The sequence below is a fragment of the Enhydra lutris genome, unplaced genomic scaffold (genome assembly GCF_002288905.1).
Source record: "Enhydra lutris kenyoni isolate GAN:26980312 unplaced genomic scaffold, ASM228890v2 scaffoldscaffold55, whole genome shotgun sequence".
In the NCBI taxonomy this organism is placed as follows: domain Eukaryota; kingdom Metazoa; phylum Chordata; class Mammalia; order Carnivora; family Mustelidae; genus Enhydra; species Enhydra lutris.
The window spans coordinates 8,264,708-8,285,562 of record NW_019154139.1 but is presented as its reverse complement, the minus strand read 5'-3'; the positions used below and the strand labels follow the sequence as shown (position 1 = coordinate 8,285,562).

General features: G+C 44.2%; 1 protein-coding gene across 2 annotated transcripts in view; it reads left to right on the top strand.

Annotated features, from left to right (window-relative positions):
- Positions 1-262: 262 nt before the first annotated feature.
- Positions 263-20,855, top strand: part of LOC111157479 (small G protein signaling modulator 3) — a 45,709-nt gene continuing 25,116 nt past the window's right edge. Inside the window, exon 1 of one of the 2 annotated variants that reach the window (XM_022518903.1) lies at positions 263-371. The gene's annotated coding sequence lies outside the window, so the exon portion shown is untranslated. The remainder of the gene's footprint in view (positions 372-20,855) is intronic. The other variant, XM_022518904.1, reaches the window with a different exon arrangement.

The window sequence follows — 20,855 nt, the reverse complement described above, 5'->3', positions numbered from 1 at the left end:
CCGGCTGCAGTGAAGATGAAGACCAGTGGATATCGCTGAGCTAAAAAAATGGGCTTTGAAGGACTTCTGTGCACCCCCTCCCCCCTTCGCCATTCGCCAGGGGACCGGGTCTCAGCTCGGAAAGGAGGCTCGTGTGTGGGGTCCGGGAGGGCGCAGACCCCAGTGCCGCCGCAGTCCAGTGTCCCCAGAGGACTACAGCCCCCAGCATGCTCAACGGCACCCCCTGCCCCCGCTCAGCCCAGCGCGCGTGCGCGGTGGCGCCACCCAGCGTTGACTGGGTCCGAGCGGTGGAGTGGCGAGCCGGACCTGGGTTGGCACTGAGGTGGCGGGGATTTGGGGCGGCGAGCAGCTGGACATCCCGCGCCGGGCAGGTGAGTGCGGAGGGAGAGGTCGGCCATGACTCGCTGGGTCTGTGAAGCCCGGAGCCCACACCTGCCCCTCAGGTGTGGTCGCGGGGGCGGCTGTGAAGCGACCGACTGAAGGACTGACGGGCAGACGCGGCAGACGAGGGGGAGAAGCACCGCCCGCGGCCAGGAGAGCGGCGGGGCCGGACCTCGCAGGTGCCCGCGTGGGTGAGGGCGCCGGCCGGGGGCGCCGGGCGCTGGCTCTGGCGGGCGGGTGCGGGGCCTGCGAGGCTGCGGCGGGGCTCGGACCCGCGTGTCGCTGCGCCCCCGCATCCCCGCCCGGGGCGGGGGCGGCCTCCCAGTGCGGACCGCGGGAGCGGGGGCCACCGGCGCCGGAGCCTCGGTGTCCTGGGGGCTCGAGTCCGAATAATACCTCTCCCCGAGCAGCTGCGAGCGGGTTTACAGAAACCGCACCTCAGGCCGGGGGCGGGGGGGGGGGGGCCGCGTTTTCTTTTTCTTTTCTTTTCCTGGGGCACATTTAAGCTGTTTCCTTCCTCATGCTTAATTCGTGACTTGACGTTGAAGAGTCAGGTCCGGGGTCAGAACACAGGCTCAGATGCAGGCGGAGACTCGCTGTAATGCGTGTGTTTTAACTTTGGGGAAACTGAGGCATGTATTAGCCGAGATCACTCAGCGTGGTTAGGGTTATAATTCCGAAAATTTTACTTAGTTTAATGATCCAGGATGCTTTTTCTATGGAGGATGAAAAGATGTTTTAAAGTTTCTTTTCTGTGACGGGTGACTGTCATAGGTTCCAGTCTCGTGCTGCACGTGAAATTTGTGGTGGGTTGCTGGCTCTTTGGGTTTTGGTGGGTTGTCAGAGGTGTCCTGAACTATTCTTTGCCCTTCTTTCTTATTTTTCCTTGGTAAATTCAAGTTCCTAATAAGACTGATTCACAAAAACTGAATTTCCAACCTTGACTTGTTTACTTGTAGCTTTTATTATTATTTTTTTAAAGATTTTATTTATTTGACAGAGAGAGATCACAAGCAGGCAGAGAGGCAGGCAGAGAGAGAGGAGGAAGCAGGCTCCCTGCTGAGCAGAGAGCCCGATGTGGGGCTCGATCCCAGGATCCTGAGATCATGACCTGAGCCGAAGGCAGCGGCTTAACCCACTGAGCCACCCAGGCGCCCCTATTATTTTTTTTTTTTAAGGAAGATTTTATTTAGAGAGAGAGAGAGTGAGATGAGGCAGGGATGAAGAGAGAGGGAAAGAACCTGAAGCTGATTCCGTCCTCAGCATAGAGCCCTATTTGGGCTTGATTCCCCCCTCCCCACCACCACCTGAGACGAACCCGGTCACATGAGTAACCGACTGAGTCACCCAGGTGCCCCTACTAGTAGCTTTTAGTGATTATGTTTGTGATTAAGTTTGTAGATAACACATATATTTCCTACTTTTCTTCCTCATCTTCTTTTCCTTATCTTCTAGTTTCCTCTGAACTCTAATCAGTAATTATATCATCTTTGTTCTCCATATTCATATCTGTTCTCCGTGATTTATTTGTAATCTCATTCTAAATGGAAGTCAGTATCTTTCCTGTCTTCCCATAATCCTAGCTATATGTAGGCTTTTGTCACAGTAGCCTGGGCTTTAGTCCTCTTCCCTGCATCCCTTTTTAAGCATGGAAATGTGTGATATGGTTAGGAGGAAGGGTGTGAGGTATTTCTGTCCATCAGATATGGGTAACAGGTGAACATGACCCATCGCCAGACCATTAACTTTAGTATATGTGCTGCTGAAGTGAGCATGAGGGAACTAACTTTAAAAGGCTGTGAATAAAAATTACTTAATAATTACTTAAATATATTTTTAAAAGATTTTATTTATTTAATTGACAGAGATCACAAGTAGGCAGAGAGGCAGGCAGAGAGAGAGGAGGAAGCAGGCTCCCTGCTGAGCAGAGAGCCCGATGGGGGCTCGATCCCAGGACCCCGGGATCATGACCTGAGCTGAAGGCAGAGGCTCCAACCCACTGAGCCACCCAGGCGCCCCTTAAATATTTTTTTTTAAAAAGCGTGCTAATCTTGTGAATTTGGAAACTTGTCAGATGACAGAAAAGTTGGTGAACTGGAGTAGCAACTCATAGGAATGACTGACATGAGGGTGAAATATTGAGAAAGGAACTCAGGAGAGAACCCTCTCTCTCTTTTTTTAAAAAGATATTACTTGAGAGAGAGAGAGAGAGAGAGAATCTGAGGCAGACTCTGCACTAAGTGCAGAGCCCCATGTGGGGCTTGATCCTGATATTGGGACTTCAGAACCTGAGCATAAACGAATTTCTGGACGGCTCTGCTGGCTGATCCACTCAGGCATCCCGAGAACCCTTCTTTTTATCGTACAGCCATCTTTCTGTGCCTGGGGTGGATGCTGGGAACACCTTGTTGGCTTAGGAAGTTAAACAATGTTCTGTGTGTTTGTGTTTTCAGTTTCTCTCTTCCTAGCTCTCAATGAGTTTTGGCAGGAGCCCAGAATCTTGTACATTTGATGATTTAACATCAGTTTTATCTGCTTGTTTTCCAGATTGTCTCTGTTTCCTCAGCTGATGACATTAGTAATTTTCCATAGTAGCCATTCATGAGCTCATGCAGACTGTCACTAAGAAGTGGAATAGCACAGAGGATGGTACACACAGAAGAAATAAGGATCCTATTTCTTTGCCATCACATATTGCACATAGACTGGGATAGGAAATCTGTATTGAAGCACGAGCTATGTAGGAGGGGTTAGAAAACCAGAGTCCAGGCTTCTGCATACAGTAATAGTCATTAATAGCATTTACTGGATTTCTTCTGTTTGCCACATGCTGTCATTGTCACAGTGAAGTGTAGGTATATCATTCTTTTTATGTTTAAGTTGAAGTACAGAAGTTAAGTAATTTGCCTACAGATGTAGTAAGTGACAGGGTCAGATTCAAATTTATGCCTATCTGACTCTGTCATCCCTGCTCTTTCTACTCTGCTGTACCACCTTCCCAACGAGTATGTTCAAATCTTTCTCATTCTTTTTTTTTAAACATGAAACATTTTATTTATTTATAAGATTTATTTATTTGGCAGACAGAGATCACAAGTAGGCGGGGGGGTGGGAGCAGGCTCCCTGCTGAGCAGAGAGCCCAATGTGGGGTTCAATCCCAGCACCCTGGGATCATGACCTGAGCCGAAGGCAGAGGCCTTAACCCACTGAGCCACCCAGGCGCCCCAAAAATCTTTCTCATTCTTAAAAAAAATATAAAACTTTCCTGTGATCACATGTCTCCTTCAGACTATTTCCATTTCCCTCCTTTTCCTTTCTTTTTTGACTTGTTCTTGAAGAGCAAACACTATTCCCCTCTCTTTCTTTGACTCCTTCGTTCATTCCAGTCTGACTCCCACCCTCTACTCTGTGGAAATGTTCTCATGAGCTCCACTCAGCTATTTAATGTTTCCTATACCATCTTCTAGACATATAAAAAGGCTAAGACATGGTTCTTGCCCTGAGGGAGTTTAGGGACTAATGGAAGAGAAAAAGAACTTCACTCACGTCAGTATGATGTTTTAAACTGCTGACCAAACAATTTTTGCTCTTGGGACTTGGAAGAACACTTCACTGAGAAAGTGACACTGGACTGCCGACAGAGATGAACCCTAAACCATTGCAGGCAGGGCTGTCAGGACTGCATGGTTAGGTGTGGAGTTTTAGAAGAAGCAGTATCTTGCCTGTGGGAGTTGATACCATCAAAATATATAGTTTAGGTCTTAGAGTCTAACAGACCTGGGAACTGAGCCTCAATTTCTTTTTTATAATACCTGCTTACAATGTAAGCTCTATGAGAGTAGGGCCTTTATTTTTTTTACCACCTCACCTCTGTCTTCTGGAACAGTGGTAGGTGATCAGTAAATATTTGATGGATGAATACCTCTTAGGATATTGTATTCAGAACATGGATAGTACTCTCAGCACCCCATGACTGAATGAAGCTTACTGTTAGTGTGACTTAAGTACGGATTTTGAAGACACCATTGCTTGAACAGTATACATATAATCACCTCTCCTTCTTTTTTTGAACATTAGGTTCCTTGATGGTCATATTCATAAATGAGGAGTGACATTTACCTTTTTTTGGTAGGCACAGTTAACTGGGTCTTCTAACATTATGCCTCTCACAGTTATAAACATATTTCTACTACTTCTCAGTGTGATGCAGGTGTTCTGTGGGTGTTTCTTTTCCTCCGCTAATGTGAATTGTTTTGGGAGGTTAACTTCTTTGGAATCATAAAATAACTGTCAGTAAGAGTGACATTAGAAATGAGATTAAGGGATGCCTGGCTGGCTCAGTTGGAGCATGCAACGCTTGATTTTGGGATTATAAATTCAGGCCCCATGTTGGGTATAGAGATTACTTAAAAATAAAATCTTTTTTAAAAAAGAGAGAGATTGAGGGGCCCCTGGATGGCTCAGTGGGTTAAGGCCTCTGCCTTCCGCTCGGGTCACTATCCCAGGGTCCTGGGATCGAGCCCCGCATTGGGCTCTCTGCTCAGCGGGGAGACTGCTTCCCTTCTCTTTCTCTGGCTGCCTCTCTGCCTACTTGTGATCTCTTTCTGTCAAATAAGTAAATAAAATCTTTAAAAAAAAAAAGAGAGAGAGAGATTGAAAGCTCTAATCAGAAGGCTTACACTTGGGAAGGGTCTGATTTCCAGTAGAGCTAAGAGAAGACTTTTTCTTAACAAAATGATAGGACTATTCCTGGTTGTCTCTAGATATCTGGTTAGGCTTCCAGTTAATATTCTAAAGATATGTATCAGCAGTTCATTTCCCTCTTCTTGTATTTGAGTTTCGAGTTTCATTTGTAAATACCCTTAATTTGTGTGACTTGAGTTTAGGGTTAAAGTCCAAATACCACTTTTTTTTTCCCCCCACTTTCAAAGTCTGTGGAGTACAGTAATTAGGAGTAGCTACAGCAAAGTTCAGATTCTGCTCTACCACTTTAAACTTTGAAAACTTTGGGGCACCTGGGGTCTCAGTCGGTTAAGTGGCTGCCTTCTACTCGGGTCGTGATCCCAGAGTCTTGGGATCAAGCCCCGCATCGGGCTCCCTGCTCAGTTGAGAGCCCTCTTCTCCCTCCATCTGCCACTCTGCCTACTTGTGCTCTCTCTCTGTTAAATAAATAAATAAAATCTTTAAAAATAAATAAATATAAAAAATAAAATAGTTCAAGCCAAGACAAGATGGTCACTTGGGAAGAGTAGTATGGGTTTAATAATCTAATGGGTAGTTGTACTAAATGACCTATAAAGTTCCCTTCAATTCTGAAATCTGTGTTTTTGGACTCTGAGACATAGAGATCAGTCTAGAACAAACCATTCTTGCCTTTCCCTACTCTCCCACCTTGGTCTCTTCTGTTCCTGCCTCACTACAGCTATCTGCTGCTCTTTGCTCTGTCCCAGACCTCTGCTTCACTCGGCCCCTCACTTTCTTCAGGTCTTGGCTCAGATTTCATCTTCTCATTGAGTCTTCCCTGAACCCCTCATTTATTATTTTTTTATAAAGATTTTATTTATTTGAGAGAGACACACACACACAAACACATACACACACACACACACAGGGAGAAGGGGCAGGAGGAGGGTCAGAGGGAAAGGGAGAAGCAGGCTCCTGCCAAGCAGGGAGCCCAGCATGGGGGCTCGATCCCAGGACTCTGGGATCATGACCTGAGCTGAAGGCAGACACTTAATTGACTGAGCCACCCAGGTGCTTCTGAACTCCTCATTTAAAATAGCCACTTTCTGAAACTGCCTATTCCTTTTCCTGTTTCATTTTACTCTGTAGCACTAATCACCTGGCAAACAATATAGCATCTTATTTATTTTTTTAATTACTTGTTTTCCCTCTAGAATGCCAGATTCTAGAAAAAAAGAGATTTTTTTAAAAAGATTTTATTTATTTATTTGACAGACAGAGATCACAAGTAGACAGAGAGGCAGGCAGAGAGAGAGGGGGAAGCAGGCTCCCCGCTGAACAGAGAGCCTGATAATGGGGCTTGATCCCAGGACCCTGGGATCATGACCTGAGCCGAAGGCAGAGGCTTTAACCCACTGAGCCACACAGGCGCCCCAAAAGGGATTTTTTAAATCTGTTTTGAGCACTGTTGTATCCTTATGACTTTATTTTTTTTTATTTTTTTTAAAAGATTTTATTTATTTATTTGATAGACAGAGATTACAAGTAGGCAGAGAGAGAGGAGGAAGCAGGCTCCCTGCTGAGCAGAGAGCCCGATGTGGGGCTTGATCCCAGGACTCTGAGATCATGACCTGAGCCGAAGGCAGAGGCCCCAACCCATTGAGCCACCCAGGCGCCCCTCCTTATGACTTTAGAACAGTACCTGGCACATAATAGATACTCAGTAAATGTATGTTGAATGAGTGACTATTTCCTCAACGCAAAATCACCATTGTGTGTGCTTTGTGTTCTGGGAGCACACCTCATTCTCTCAACTTTGGATTTTTTTTTTTTTTTAAGACTTTATTTGACAGAGAGAGATCACAAGTAGACAGAGAGGCAGGCAGAGAGAGAGAGGGGGAAGCAGGCTCCCTGCCGAGCAGAGAGCCCGATGTGGGGCTCGATCCCAGGACCCTGGGGATCATGACCTGAGCTGAAGGCAGAGGCTTTAACCCACTGAGCCACCCAGGTGCCCTCAACTTTGGATCTTTTTCAGTTGCTTTCCTTACTCTCTGGTGTCTTTTTCTTCTCTTTGGATCATAGCACTTTAGGACTAGAAGTCTGAGATCGTCCCCTCATAAGGACTAGAGATCCCAATATCATACAGCTCAGTAATGACAGAAATGGGGAGAGGGTGGTGATTGACAGTTAATCTCTTTATCAAACTATAGTGTCCCTGAATCTTGCTTAGGTCAGTTCCTTATAGTGCCTAGTGCAATGTATACATATCCCTTAATGAATTATTCAGCCAATAAATAAATATCTATCTCCTTTCTGAAGGCTTTTCCATATCAACCTATAGTTACCTCTTTGTTTCTTTGAAACTCGATTAATATTTGTGGTTTATTCTCTTGTTTTTAACTGGCCTTGTGTTTGTCATTTCATTTGTGTATATTTGCCTGGTCAATGGAATTGTAATCCCGTGGACACAGACCAGATGTATCCACTATAAAACCTAGTCCTGGGAGGCAGTATAATAGTGAAACACAATGTAGTAGAATTTTCTGTGATGATGGAAATGTTTTTGTGCGATTGCTAACATTTTCTTTTCTTTTTTATATTTTATTTGTTTATTTGACAGACAGATCACAAGTAGGCAGAGAGGCAGGCAGAGAGAGAGGAGGAATCAGGCTCCCTGCTGAGCAGAGAGCCCGACGCGGGGCTCCATCCCAGAACCCTGGGATCATGACCCGAGCCGAAGGCAGCAGCTTTAACCCACTGAGCCACCCAGGCGCCCCTGTTAACATTTTCTTTATGCAGTATGTGTGTGAGAGAGAGAGAGAGAAAGAGATTAAGTAATCACATGAGTGGGAGGAGCAGAGAGAGAGGAAGAGAGAATCTCAGGTCGACTTCATGCTCAGCGTAGAGCCCACCGTGGGGCTCAATCTCGTGACCCCAAAATCATGACCTGAGCTGAAACCAAGAGTCAGACACTCAACCAACTGTATCACCTAGGCACCCCTATTTATTTTTTATAATCTCTGTACCCAGCTTGGGGCTCGAACTCATGGCCCCAAGATCAGGTGTCACATGCTCCTCCAACTGGGCCAGCCAGGTGCCCTTGGGCATTCATTTCTTTATTCATTTGTTAATTGTGAATTGTCCACCTTTTCCACAATGAGTATCTATGACTTTTATAACCAGAAAATATATTAGTAGATTTGTGTGAGTGGTGTTTTTTTGGTGTGTTTGGTTTATTTTTATTTTGAGATTCAAGAATAGGTAGAAAATGCTATAGGCAAATAAACAGAATACTAAACTTTGGAAGTGAGTTAAAGTTCATTTTTTAAATAAACGTAAATCACAGAATGGAAATGTATTTAATTTTATGAGTTGCTACAACTTTTATTTTTGTAAATTATATTTTCTTTTCACATGGATGTAAATAATACAAGCACATTATATTCATCCATATGGAGAAAAACCAAGTGCTGGGGAAAAGTTACAGGAAAATTTTACTAATCTATATAAACCATTAGGAAAATCACAAGTATTTTAACAACACAAGATAACTGCATTTAGGAACTGGAAAGTGTAAACTAAAATATATTAACTATACAACATTTAAGAGGTGAATCTAGACGCTTACTGATACAACAAAAAAAAATTCCAAACTAGGGCACCTGGGTGGCTCAGTGGGTTAAGCCGCTGCCTTCAGCTCAGGTCATGATCCCAGGTCCTGGGTTCAAGCCCCGCATCGGGCTTTCTGCTCAGCAGAGAGCCTGCTTCCTCCTCTCTCTCTGCCTGCCTCTCTGCTTACTTGTGATTTCTCTCTGTCAAATAAATAAATAAAAAATCTTTAAAAAAATTCCAAACTACTTTATTGTTATTTTTTAAAGATTTTATTTATTTATTTGACAGAGAGAGACACAGTGAGAGGGGGGACAGAAGCAGGGGGAGTGAGAGAGGGAGAAGCAGGCTTCCCGATGACCAGGGAGCCAGATGTGGGGCTCAATCCCAGGACTCTGAGATCATGACCTGAGCTGAAGGCAGAGGCTTAACAACTGAGCGACCCAGGTGCCCCAAATTACTTTGGTAAAATGAGCTATTAAGATCTAATGGAGGGACTTGGAGTTTATAGATTTGCTTGGCCACTGTGGCCAGAAAGACCAACAAATGCATGGGGCATTGTTCAGAAATGTTTTGGAAACAAAACAGAAAATATTCCATCCTTTATTTTAAACTGAGATCGCTCTGAGTACTTTGTGCTTTTCTGGTAGAATATAGATTCGTTTAGCTTCTATAAGGACAAGTAATAAGCATGGGAACCCTTATCACTACCTAGCATTATATATAAATTACTGTGTAATTTATTAAATTACATTAATTGTTATTTGACATTATTATGGATTCATTTGGCTGTCTCTCTACCCTACTAGGCTAAAAATTTTACAAGGCAGGGATTTTGTTTTGTTCTCTTCTTTTCCAGAGTCTAAAATGGGATCTGACCCAGAGTAAGCAAATGAAAGAATGTAAATGAAAAAAAGTAAATGAAAGTATGTAATGAAAGAAAGTAAAGTAAATGAAAGAAAGTAAATGAAAGAATGATGCTTGCCATATGAGATTACAGTAAAAAGATGAGGTCTTGGGGTGCCTGAGTGGCTCAGTGGGTTAAGCCGCTGCCTTCGGCTCAGGTCATGATCTCAGGGTCCTGGGATCGAGTCCCGCATCGGGCTCTCTGCTCGGCAGGGAGCCTGCTTCCCTCTCTCTCTCTCCGCCTGCCTCTCTGTCTACTTGTGATCTCTCTCTGTCAAATAAATAAATAAAATCTTTAAAAAAAAAAAAAAGATGAGGTCTTGTCCTTTTGAAAAGTAAAGGGTGGGAGGAAACTGACTGGAATTTACAGTGACATTATATTAATAATAGCTGGATGTATTAACAGTTCTTTAGTTTATCTGTTGCTGTGTAACAGTCACCCCAGAACTTAGTGGCTCAAAACAACGATCTTTGTTTTTTAAGATTTTATTTATTTAGGGGCACCTGGGTAGCTCAGTCATTAAGCATCTGTCTTCAGCTTGAGTCATGATCCCAGCGACCTGGGATAGCCCCACATTGGCTTCTCCCTCTTCAGCCCCCAGGCTTGTGTTCCCTCTCTTGTTACTCTCTCTCTCAAAAAAATAAAATCCTTTAAAAAATTAATTAATTAATTTATTTATTTATTTAAAAGAGAGAGAGAGCACAATCCAGGGAGGGGATGTGAGAGGGGAGGGAAAAGGCAGAGGGAAAGGGACAAGCAGACTCCCCACTGACCAGGGAGCCTGTTGTGGGACTCAGTACCAGGACTGTGGGATCATGACCTAAGACAAAGGCAGATGCTTAATGGACAGAGCCATCCAAGCACGTTGATCTTTTTTTTTTTTTTTTAAGATTTTATTTTTAAGTAATCTTGAAACTGGCTCAGTTGATAGAGCATGCTACTCTTGATCTCAGGGTCAAGAGTTCTAGCCCCACATTGGGCATAGAGCCTACTTAAAAAAAAAAAAAAAAGCGTATGGAATAGGTTATATTGTTGTGGCCCATCTTTGGAAAATATTTTCTCTACGCTAAGTATGTATAACTGTGGTGAGGTTCTAAGTACTTTCTCTGTACTTCAATTGGTAGGCACTATATACTGTAATTTACTTGATAGGGAAGGTGAGGCTATGAGAGATTAAATATTTTACCCAAAGGTCACACAGCAAAACAAGTCGTCAAAATTAGGACTTCTTGCTCCCATGGTACCATGTATAAATAAGATGAACATAGATTTCTTCACCAAATCCAAAAATTCTAAGGAAGGTATATTCATGTCACTTGGCAAACATGTATTGAATCTGTATTAAGTACTAACTGCTAAAGAGGATTCAGGCTTGAAGGAACTTCCACGTTATTAGAGTTAAGGTAGACACAACTAGTTAAGAATGAGAGAGATGTAACTATGTGGCATTAGATGGGGACAAGTAAATGTTGAGAGGGCTCCAGGAAACTTCACAGAAGTGGCATTTGAGCTGAGCACTGAAAGATAGAAAGAATCAGGACATTCAGAAATGGGAGGCGGCCTTTGAAGCAGGAAACAATCTGAATAAAGATCTGGAGACATGTTGAGATGGCAGTGAGTGGACGGGTGGCTGAAGCAGAGGGCACGTGCAGAGAAAATAGGAGCTGACTCAGAAGGTAGATGGGGGCCGCTGAAGAAGATGAAGGAACCCTGTAATCAGAGCTGTGCCTCAGCAGAGATTCATCCAGAGTTTGTTTAATGTGAATGGAAACAGTCTAGAGAAACAGAAACCTGACAGGAGATTCACCGTAGCCCAGAAAAGTGTCAGTGAGGATCTGAATTAAGGCAGTGGAGACAGAGATGGTTAGAGATCCTTTTAAACATAAAATCAATAGACTTTGCAACTAATTCAGTATGAAAATAAGACAAAAGTAAGAGGGAAATTACCCTAAAAGCTTAGAATCTGAGAGTCTTAGAAAAAGAAATAGGGGGGCGCCTGGGTGCCTCAGTGGGTTAAAGCCTCTGCCTTCAGCTCAGGTCATGATTCCAGGGTCCTGGGATCGAGGCCCACATCGGGCTCTCTGCTCAGCGGGGAGCCTGCTTCCTCCTCTCTCTCTGCCTGCCTCTCTGCCTACTTGTGATCTCTGTCTGTCAAATAAATAAATAAAAATCTTTAAGAAAAAAAAAAGAAATAGGAAAATCAAGAAAATCATCTGGGATAGAATAAAAATAGATTCATTTGAGAAAAATAAATTTCGACGTGTAATGGATTAAGTCCATTGGAGCCATCCATCAGGAAGTTGGGAATCTCAGGAGTGTTTCCATGGCTAGAGGTGGAGATTGTGGTATATCTGTAGAGCAGTAATAGCTAAATCCCTCTTAAGAACAGGAACAGATTCTCAAGTAGGAATCCATTAGGAGTGGATTGAAAAAGAGAAGCCTCATTTGGGGGATGTCTTTTTTGGGAGTCAGGGGGGAAGAAGAGGAGTCAGCAAAGAAGCAGTTAAGTAAAGAAGGAAAACCAGTGTGTTCAGTGCTCTCAGTGTCGTAGAACAGTTTCGAGAAACCCAGGTAAGTCAGCAGTCAGATGCTGTGAGGAGTTTAAGGAAATGAAGTCAAAGGAAGAGGATTCCATATGGTGACAAGGAAACCACTGGAGACTTCAGAAAGTCTTTGTAACAAAGGGAGGAAGCTAGGTGGAAAAAGCCCAAGGAGTGAGTTGACTGAGGAGGCATGGTTGCAGGATTCGACTCTGCCTTTGAAATGTGCAGAGCAGAGGAAGAAGAGCTAGAAAGGTAGGAGGTTTGAGTGGGTCCAAGTGGCTTTGTTTGGCTTTGTTGTAAGCAAGGATGAGGGGGATCAGAGCATGGGCACTGCACTTGAAGCCAGCGGAGAGGAAGCTGGAGATGCAGTGAGGGAAATGGTGGAAGGTTTATTATTGGTGGAGGACTTAGCCTGGGAAGGAAGGAAGGCTACTTCTTCCTCTGAGAGGAAGTTGGAAAGAAAAACTGTGAAGAGATGGGGCAATTTTGACAGAGGGGGTAGAAGTTGAGGAAGCCTAAGCCAAATGACCTCCGCTTCATTAAGGTAGAAACCAGGTCATCAGCTGGAAGGGAGTTAAGTGGCAGCAGAGGACAGTTGGGCGTCTGAAGAAACGGGAAAAGTTTGAATGTAGCACTAAGGGAAACATGGTGGAAGTCATTTAGAGAAGAATGAGAGTCCAGCTGAGCAACAGTGAAGGTAAATCACTTGGAGCCTGTTTCCTGACTTTGCACTGGAGTCACGCGGGCTAGGAGAGCCGTGAGCAGTGGGAACTTGCCTGAGGCTGGATGAGGCAAGAGCTTCAGTGGTTAGTTCAGAACGGTAGTGTGATTCCTACAGTGTGGAGGTTTTAACTGTATGGGCCTGATTGTTTAAATCAGCAGTGTTTATATGAAATACACAGAGCTAGCCCCAAACGGTAGATTATCTAATGGAAGGTAGGTCCAAAAAAAAAAAAAAGTATGGTCTGCCTAACCCCAAGGTTACAACAGCAGGAGGAAAACTTCTCGTAACATCTCTCCTGGGATTTCTGTTGGTGATGGTGTTGGTCTGAGTGTGATCCACTTTGCCTGTTCTCGTGTTTCTCCCAAGTTATTGATTCAATTTTAGGTTGGAATAGTGGAAATAGGAGACTTAGCTTCTGGTCTGGCTATGTCACCTGCTCACAGTTTGGCTTTAAATAAGTCTTTTTACTTCTTTGGCTTCAGTTTCTTTTTGGGGGGAAGAAAGAAAAAGAAAACGAGAGGGACATACTCAAAAGATCCTTCTAACTGTGTCATTCATGACTCTGTCATTCATGGCCGTGCTAAATGCCTTTGCACTATAGCTGCTATCAGAGAAGCTAATGATCTCCGTAGGTGCAGGCCTGTTAGAGAAATTCGTTTGCTCCTGTAATATGGGAATTTTCTCTGGATTTATCTGCTGAATTGGTCTGCAGAAATTGAGTTTCTTGTTCCAGCTGCTTGTGCTGTGTTTTAACTTGGTCTCCACGGGGCTTCATACCCCAAGGCAAGGTGTTTTGTTCTCACACACCCACAAGTCTCGTGGGCTTCCCTGGAGATTGTGCTGCACAATTGCCAGTGACAGCTGTGCTGGTCAGTGTGGAACAGAGGGTCAGCTCAGCACTCTGCCCTGACTCGGTGTGCGACATGGGTGAGATGCTTAACCCTGAGCCCTGGTTTTCTCGCAATAAATACATTATTTCTTCTTTAATCAGCACCTCCCTTCTAATACCTCCATCTGCTCACTGCCACGGAGTAAGGAGGAGTGGATTACCATCCTTCAGAGTTATTATGAAGGTATTTTTGTATCTGCAAATGAGAAATTCCCAGTAATTATTTAAATGGCCTGACCAAATAAATGACTTAAAGCAGTTTGTTGACCTCTGAGGTTTAACTATATGAGGAATAAGAACTTTGTTAACTCTCTGTCTTGTTCCTTTTAAGTGCCATAAGCTCCTAAGTTCGTATAACACTTTAAATACAAATTTCTCAGGGGCCTTTTTTTTTTTTTTTAAAGATTTTATTTATTTATTTGTCAGGGAGAGAAAGAGAGAGCACAGGCAGGCAGAGTGGCAGCAGAGGCAGCGGGAGAAGCAGGCTCCCCGCCGAGCAAGGAGCCTGATGTGCGACTCGATCCCAGGACGCTGGGATCATGACCTGGGCCGAAGGCAGCCGCTTAACCAACTGAGCCACCCAGGCGTCCCATCTCAGGGGCCTTTTTGACAGCCCTCGAGGAGCTTTATTTCCTCACACACTCACACCACTGTTTTTCAGAGCTGTCCGAGCTGCAGGTGACAGTTGCTAACCGTTAGTTGTTTTACTCCTGAAGGGGTTGTCGCCACCACCTCTGGTAGTGGTACTGACGGGAGGCCTGTGTAGTACCTTGCCTTTGCTTTCCTTCTCCTCATCTGGGCACTGCCAGGCTGTAGGTCTTAGGCGTATGCTCCTGGAAGGGACTCAGGGAAGTGACTGGACTGCCTCAGATGATTAATTATTTTATGGAAAGACCTAGAGTGGCTGAGCGTGGTCATGAGTCTGCACAGGAGAGCTGCATTAACTGAAACTGCTGTGCTGGATTCTGGGGGGAGGGTCCTGCTTGCACAGTCTGTGCTCGGCCTTGCACGGTCACACCTGTTGCCTGAAGGAGCACCCTCTCTCTGGTCACAAAGAAAATATTGACTCAGGGATGGGAAAGCAGTCCCAGCTGTAAGCCTGTGGGCCCAGGAGTGGAGAACTGATTACTGGAGTCACCACGCATCTGCTGATGGCAGTTTGGAGGAAAGCAGTTGAGGAGTGTAGATGATACGGTGGATTTTCACTTCAGATGTCTTTGGCACTAAGGGAGATAAAGGCTGAAGTGAATTTTAAAGGTACATTTATTTGAGAGAGGGATAGAGTGCGAGCGCCACGCGACAGGTGGGGGGAGGGGCAGAGAGAAAATCCCAAGCAGACTCCCTGCTAAGCACAGAGCCTGACACAGGGCTCCATCTCACCACCCTTGAGATCATGACCTGAGCTGAAATAACGTCAGAGGCTTAACTGACACCCCGAGGGTGAAGTGAATAATACACATGTTTTCAACAAGAACGACTGGATGACTGGAGTGGGGAGCCAATTTAAAAGATTGGCACCACCAGCTGCCTTATCATGGTGTTTGGTGGGGCCCAAGTTTCAGGACTTTTCTTTACATACTGCCAAGTACTTGTTTCATTTAGCAGCATGTTTTGAGAGAAAGCAGAGGGTTCCGAGGTCTGAGAGAAGCATGTTCTGGCTGGAGCACAGAGCATGTGCTGAGGGCGAGTGAGAGGCAGGTGTTGAGAAATGAGGCTGGAATGGTGAGCGGGGACTCCTAGGTCAAGAGGGTCTTGTACACCAAATTAACAAACTTGGACTTTTTCCTGAAGTCAGGAAGAAGAAAAAAATGTTTTATTTATTTATTTTTAAAAGATTTATTTATTTTTGGGGGAACAGAGGGAGATGCAGAGAGAGAGTCTCAAGCAGAATCTGTGCTGAGCACTGAGCCCAGTGTATGGCTCAGTCTCATGACCCTGAGATCATGACCTGAGCCAAAACCAAGGGTTGGTTGCTTAACCAAGTGCACTACCCAGGTGCCCCAGAAAAAAGTTTTAAAAGGAAGGAAACGGGGGCGCCTGGGTGGCTCAGTGGGTCGGGTCATGATCCCGGGGTCCTGGGATCGAGCCCCACATCGGGCTCTCTGCTCAGCAGGGAGCCTGCTTCCCTTCCTCTCTCTCTGCCTGCCTCTTCTACTTGTGATCTCTGTCAAATAAATAGAATCTTAAAAAAAAAAATAAAAGGAAGGAAACGATTTTATTTATTTATTTATTTATTTATTATTAATAAAGTAAAGATTTATTTGTTGGGGCACCTGGGTGGCTCAGCGGGTTTAAGCCTCTGCCTTCAGCTCATGTCATGATCTCAGAGTCCTGGGATCGAGCCCCACATCGGGCTCTCTGCTTAGCAGGGAGCCTGCTTCCCCCCTCTCTCTGCCTGCCTCTCTGCCTACTTGTGATCTCTCTGTCAAATAAATAAATAAAATCTTAAAAAAAAATAAAAAATAAAGATTTATTTGTTATACAGATGGGGAGAGAACAAGAGCATGCAAGCAGGGGGAGGGGTAGAGGGAGAGGGAGAAAGAATCTCCACTGAGATTCTGCGGAGAGTGGAGCCCCAGGCAGGGGTCGATCCCAGGACCCTGAGATCTCCACTTGAGCCGAAATCAAGAGTCAGATGCTCAACCAACTGAGCCATGTAGGCGCCCCACCACTTGCATTTTTAAAAGGATTTCTCTAGCTGCAGAATAGAGAATAGATGGGGTGTGGGGTGCAGGGGGCACAGCTGGAGGCAGAGATCCCAGTTGAAAGACTTGTTAAAAACCAAACGATGACAGCCTCAACTGGGAGATGGCAATGGTTGGAGAGAAGGAGAAGTTTGAAAAAACATCCTGAAAATCCTAAGAGTTGAGGGATGGAGGTGGGAAGATGGAGAATCCGTTAACCATGAGGCCCAATTTCCGGCTGGAGAAGGGGGTAGATAGGTGTGATGCCAGTCTCCTGAGATTGGGACCATTGGAGGAGGGCAGGGTTCACAGTGACTTGATCTGCGAGCGTGGTGTTTCCAGGAAATGGAGGAGTGGCCCAGGAGGCAGTTGGATGTGTCAGCCTGAAGTTTGGAGAGAAATAGGTTGTGGAGATAGAAATTGGATCATTTGCTGGTAGATAGAAATTGAAGCCATGAGAGTCAGTGAGAGGAGGAGCCAGGACAGAACATTAAGGCATTTTAAGAACCAGGAGGGGAAGAACTGGGAAAAGAGACTCAGGAGGAGCAGCCAGCAAGGCGGGAGGAGAACCAAAGGGTCATGGCCCTTGCACACTCGTATGGTAAGAACTAGTGTTGTTGCTGGATGTAATGAACATCTGCTGCGGACTGGCCTTTAGTAGACCGGGCATGTTCCGAGGGTACTAATAACACAGGGACAAAAAATACAATGAAGAAGTGGAAAGAAGTTGGTATTGGACATTTCATAGGAACATAGCAAAAGTCATCTTGGAAAAAATCTGAATGTTGTTGGACTTCCTCATTTTTATTTTTATAGTGATTAAATAAGGGGAACACCTAATCTTGTTATCATATGGCTTTCTGAAGGTCTTTAAATTTTTTTTCATGCTTGACGTTGTTTGAATAGGTAATGCATTCAAATACTTCAGAATTTAAAAGGTACAGAAGTGTATTAGGTAAAAAGTCTCTTTGCCACCCAGTTACTCTCACATGCAGCCTTCTAAATTTTATGTGAAAACTTCCCCTTCTTTGTGCAGATGTTTACTATTCTCGCTGTTTTGCTCCTTGCTTTTTTTACTTAGCAATATATCTTGGAGATCATTCCGTATCAGCACATTAATAACTGACCCATTGTTTTTTGACAGTTGTACACTGTTCTATTATATAGATGTTGTGTTACTTATATAAGTTCCCTACCAGCGGATATTGAGGTTTTCTAATATTTTGCCATCACAAACAATGCTGTAGGGAGTGTCTTTCTACAGGAGTCATTTTGCTGAAGCGCAGGATAAATTACCAGAAGTGGGAATGGCTTGACAAAAGGACCTCTAAAGATGATTTTTTTCCCCAAAGATTTTATTGATTTATTTGACAGAGAGAGAAAGCACAAATAGGGAGAATGGCAGGGAGCCTGATGTGGGGCTGGATCCAGGACCCCGGGATCATGACCCGAGCTGAAGGCAGACACTTAATGACTGAGCCACCCAGGTGCCCCAGGACCTCTAAAGATTTTAATCCAACTCTGCTTATTTGGCATTTGGAAAGCATGCAGTGAATGGTAGCTATTATTAAGATAAATATGTTATGGATAGATGTGTTATATGTTATAAATAGTTTATTAATATGTTTTATAATATGTTATAGACAGGAAGAGGGGCACCTGACACAAACCTAAGGTAAGGGGGTGTGTCAGAGAAGGCTTCCTCCAGGAGGAAATGCCTGGGCTGAACCTGGAGAATGAGAAGTCAGGTAAAGTGGAGGGCCTTTCAACCAGAAGGAGCCTGGCACAGCAACTTAAAAGGAGCATGTTGTACATGGGGATCTTCAGGAGTATGGTATGCCCTCCTCATACAGTCAGCACCTACCATGGGTCAAGCTCTAGGCTAGGTACCAGATATAGGGCAGATATGTACATATGCAAATTACAGTATAGTATGAAATAAACAGTAGGAGCATGTACAATGATTAGTTTTATCAGAGTAGGGAGGTAGGGGACATGGAAGTTGGAAAGGGAAGGTATTCCAGGAGGTCACATCTGAACTAGAATTTGAAAGAATGGTCAAAGGGTGGTTTACCCCAGCAGTTCCCAAGGTGTGTTCCCTGGACCATAGCATCAGCATCACCTGGGAACTTGTAAGAAATGAACAGTCTCATTCTACTCAGACCTTCAGATTAAAAAATTCAGCTTTTTAGGGGGCACCTGCCTGGCTCAGTCAGTAGAGCATGCAATTCTTGATCTTGGGGTTGTAAGTACAAGCCCCACGTTGGGTATAGAGATTGCTTAAAAATAAAATCTCAGGTCACTGAGTGGCTCAGTTGTTAAGTGTCTGCCTTTGGCTCAGATCATGATCCTACAGTCCTGGGATCGAGCCCTGCATCGGGCTCCCTGCTCCACAGGAAACCTGTTCTTCCTCTCCCACATCCCCTGCTTGTGTTCTCTCTCTCGCTATGTCTCTCTCTGTCAAAAATAAGTAAAATCGTAAAAAAATAAAATAAAATCTTAGGGTGCCTGGGTGGTTCAGATGGTTAAGCATCTGCCTTCAGCTCAGGTCATGATCTCCAGGTTCTAGGATTGAGCCCCACGTTGGGCTCCCAGCTCAGAGGGGAGTCTGCTTCTTCCTCTCCCTCTGCCCCTCCTTCTGCTTATATGTTCTCTCTCTTTCAAATGAATAAATAAAATCTTTAAAAAAAATAAAAATAAAAAAATATTTTATTTTTTAAAGATTTTATTTATTCATTTGAAAGGGAGAGAGACAGAGGGAGCACAAGTGGAGTCGGGGGAGAGGCAGAGGGAGAAGTAGACTCCCCGCTGAGCAGGGAGCCTGACGTGGGGCTCCATCCTAGAACCTGGAGATCATGACCTGAGCTGAAGGCAGACGTTCAACCATCTGAGCCACCCAGGCGACCCAAAAATCTTTTTAAAAAAAGAGGAAAAAGTCTGAGTGCCTGGGTGGCTCAGTGGGTTAAAGCCTCTGCCTTCGGCTCAGGTCATGATCCCAGGGTCCTGGGGTTGAGTCCCGCATCGGGATCTCTGCTCAGCGGGGAGCCTGCTTCCCCCTCTCTCTCTGCCTGCTTCTCTGTGATCTCCATCTGTCAAATAAATAAATAAAATCTTTAAAAAAAAAAAAAGAGGAAAAAGTCAACTTTTGGGGTTTTAAAAAGTCCTCCAGATGATGAATATGATACATTCCACAGTTTGAGAACCCTGGGTTGAGATTGTTTAAGGGAAAGGGAAAATATTGTAAAGTTCAGGAGCCATAAACTCCACGATATTGTTGAAATGTAGCTTGTATTTTCAAAAAGTAGTTATTTTATATACAAATCTAAGGAAATGAGATACATAAAACTTTTGTGTTATGTAATCAGCTGAAATCCCTTATCTTGAAATTTTAATAAAATGGATGCAAGCCCTTATAAGCCCACATTATGTGAAAATTCCAGCACCCTCCCCCCAGATTTTTCAAATTTAATTCGTTTAGTCCTTGTAACATCTCTGTACTGTAGGATTATTATCCCTACTTTTAGACCTTTTATTTGGTTTTCCCCCAAACCACCTTCAAGGCTCTTACTAGTAGGGCAGGCTTTACTAAAAATAAGAGATGGCAAAGGGATTTTACCCTGCAACAACACAACTTCAGTTGGGTTTTGGATTGTCCTTTCCTGAAGAGAGGCATTCTGTCCCCTCACCCTTCAGACCTCCACCCCCAGGCATATTGAATGTTAATGTCTCATAGGTCACTTTGTTCCAAAGGATGCAGTTCTTCACCTTGGTTTTGGACTTCTCTTCCCTTCCTTTTTATGCTCTGGGCCACTTCTAGTTCTCTTCTCTCCTGCCTCCAAATATTTATTCATTTCTTTTGCTAGGCAATTGATAGATCACTTTTTTCTTCTATGCCTTTAAGGTTTACCTTCCGCCTTTAAGGAGCTTATCAAAATATTTTCCAAAGCAAAGATAAACCCCCTCTCTGGGAAGCATTCTGGAGCCAACTATTAAAATAGTAATTCCTTGGGGCACCTGGGTGGCTCAGTGGGTTAAGCCTCTGCCTTCAGCTCAGGTCATGGTCTCAGGGTCCTGGGATCAAGCCCCGCATCTGGCTCTCCGCTTAGCCGGAAGCCTGCTTCCCCTCCTCTCTCTCTGCCTGCCTCTCTGCCTGCTTGTGATCTCTGTCTCTGTCAAATAAACAAATAAAATCTTAAAAAAATAGTAATTCCTCACTGTACTATAATGATAATATTGTAAAATTTTAAGTGTAGGGGTCATTGGGTTAATTACCTTGCTACAAATGGCACCATATTAAACTCTAATATCAATAATCTGTTATTAACCTAATCTCATCCTTTGATTTTTTTATAAAGCTGACACCTGAAAGTAGAAAAAGCAGATTTTCAAAAAATCCAAGTCCTCTCCCAAGTAAAGATTTTTTTTTTTTTTTTTT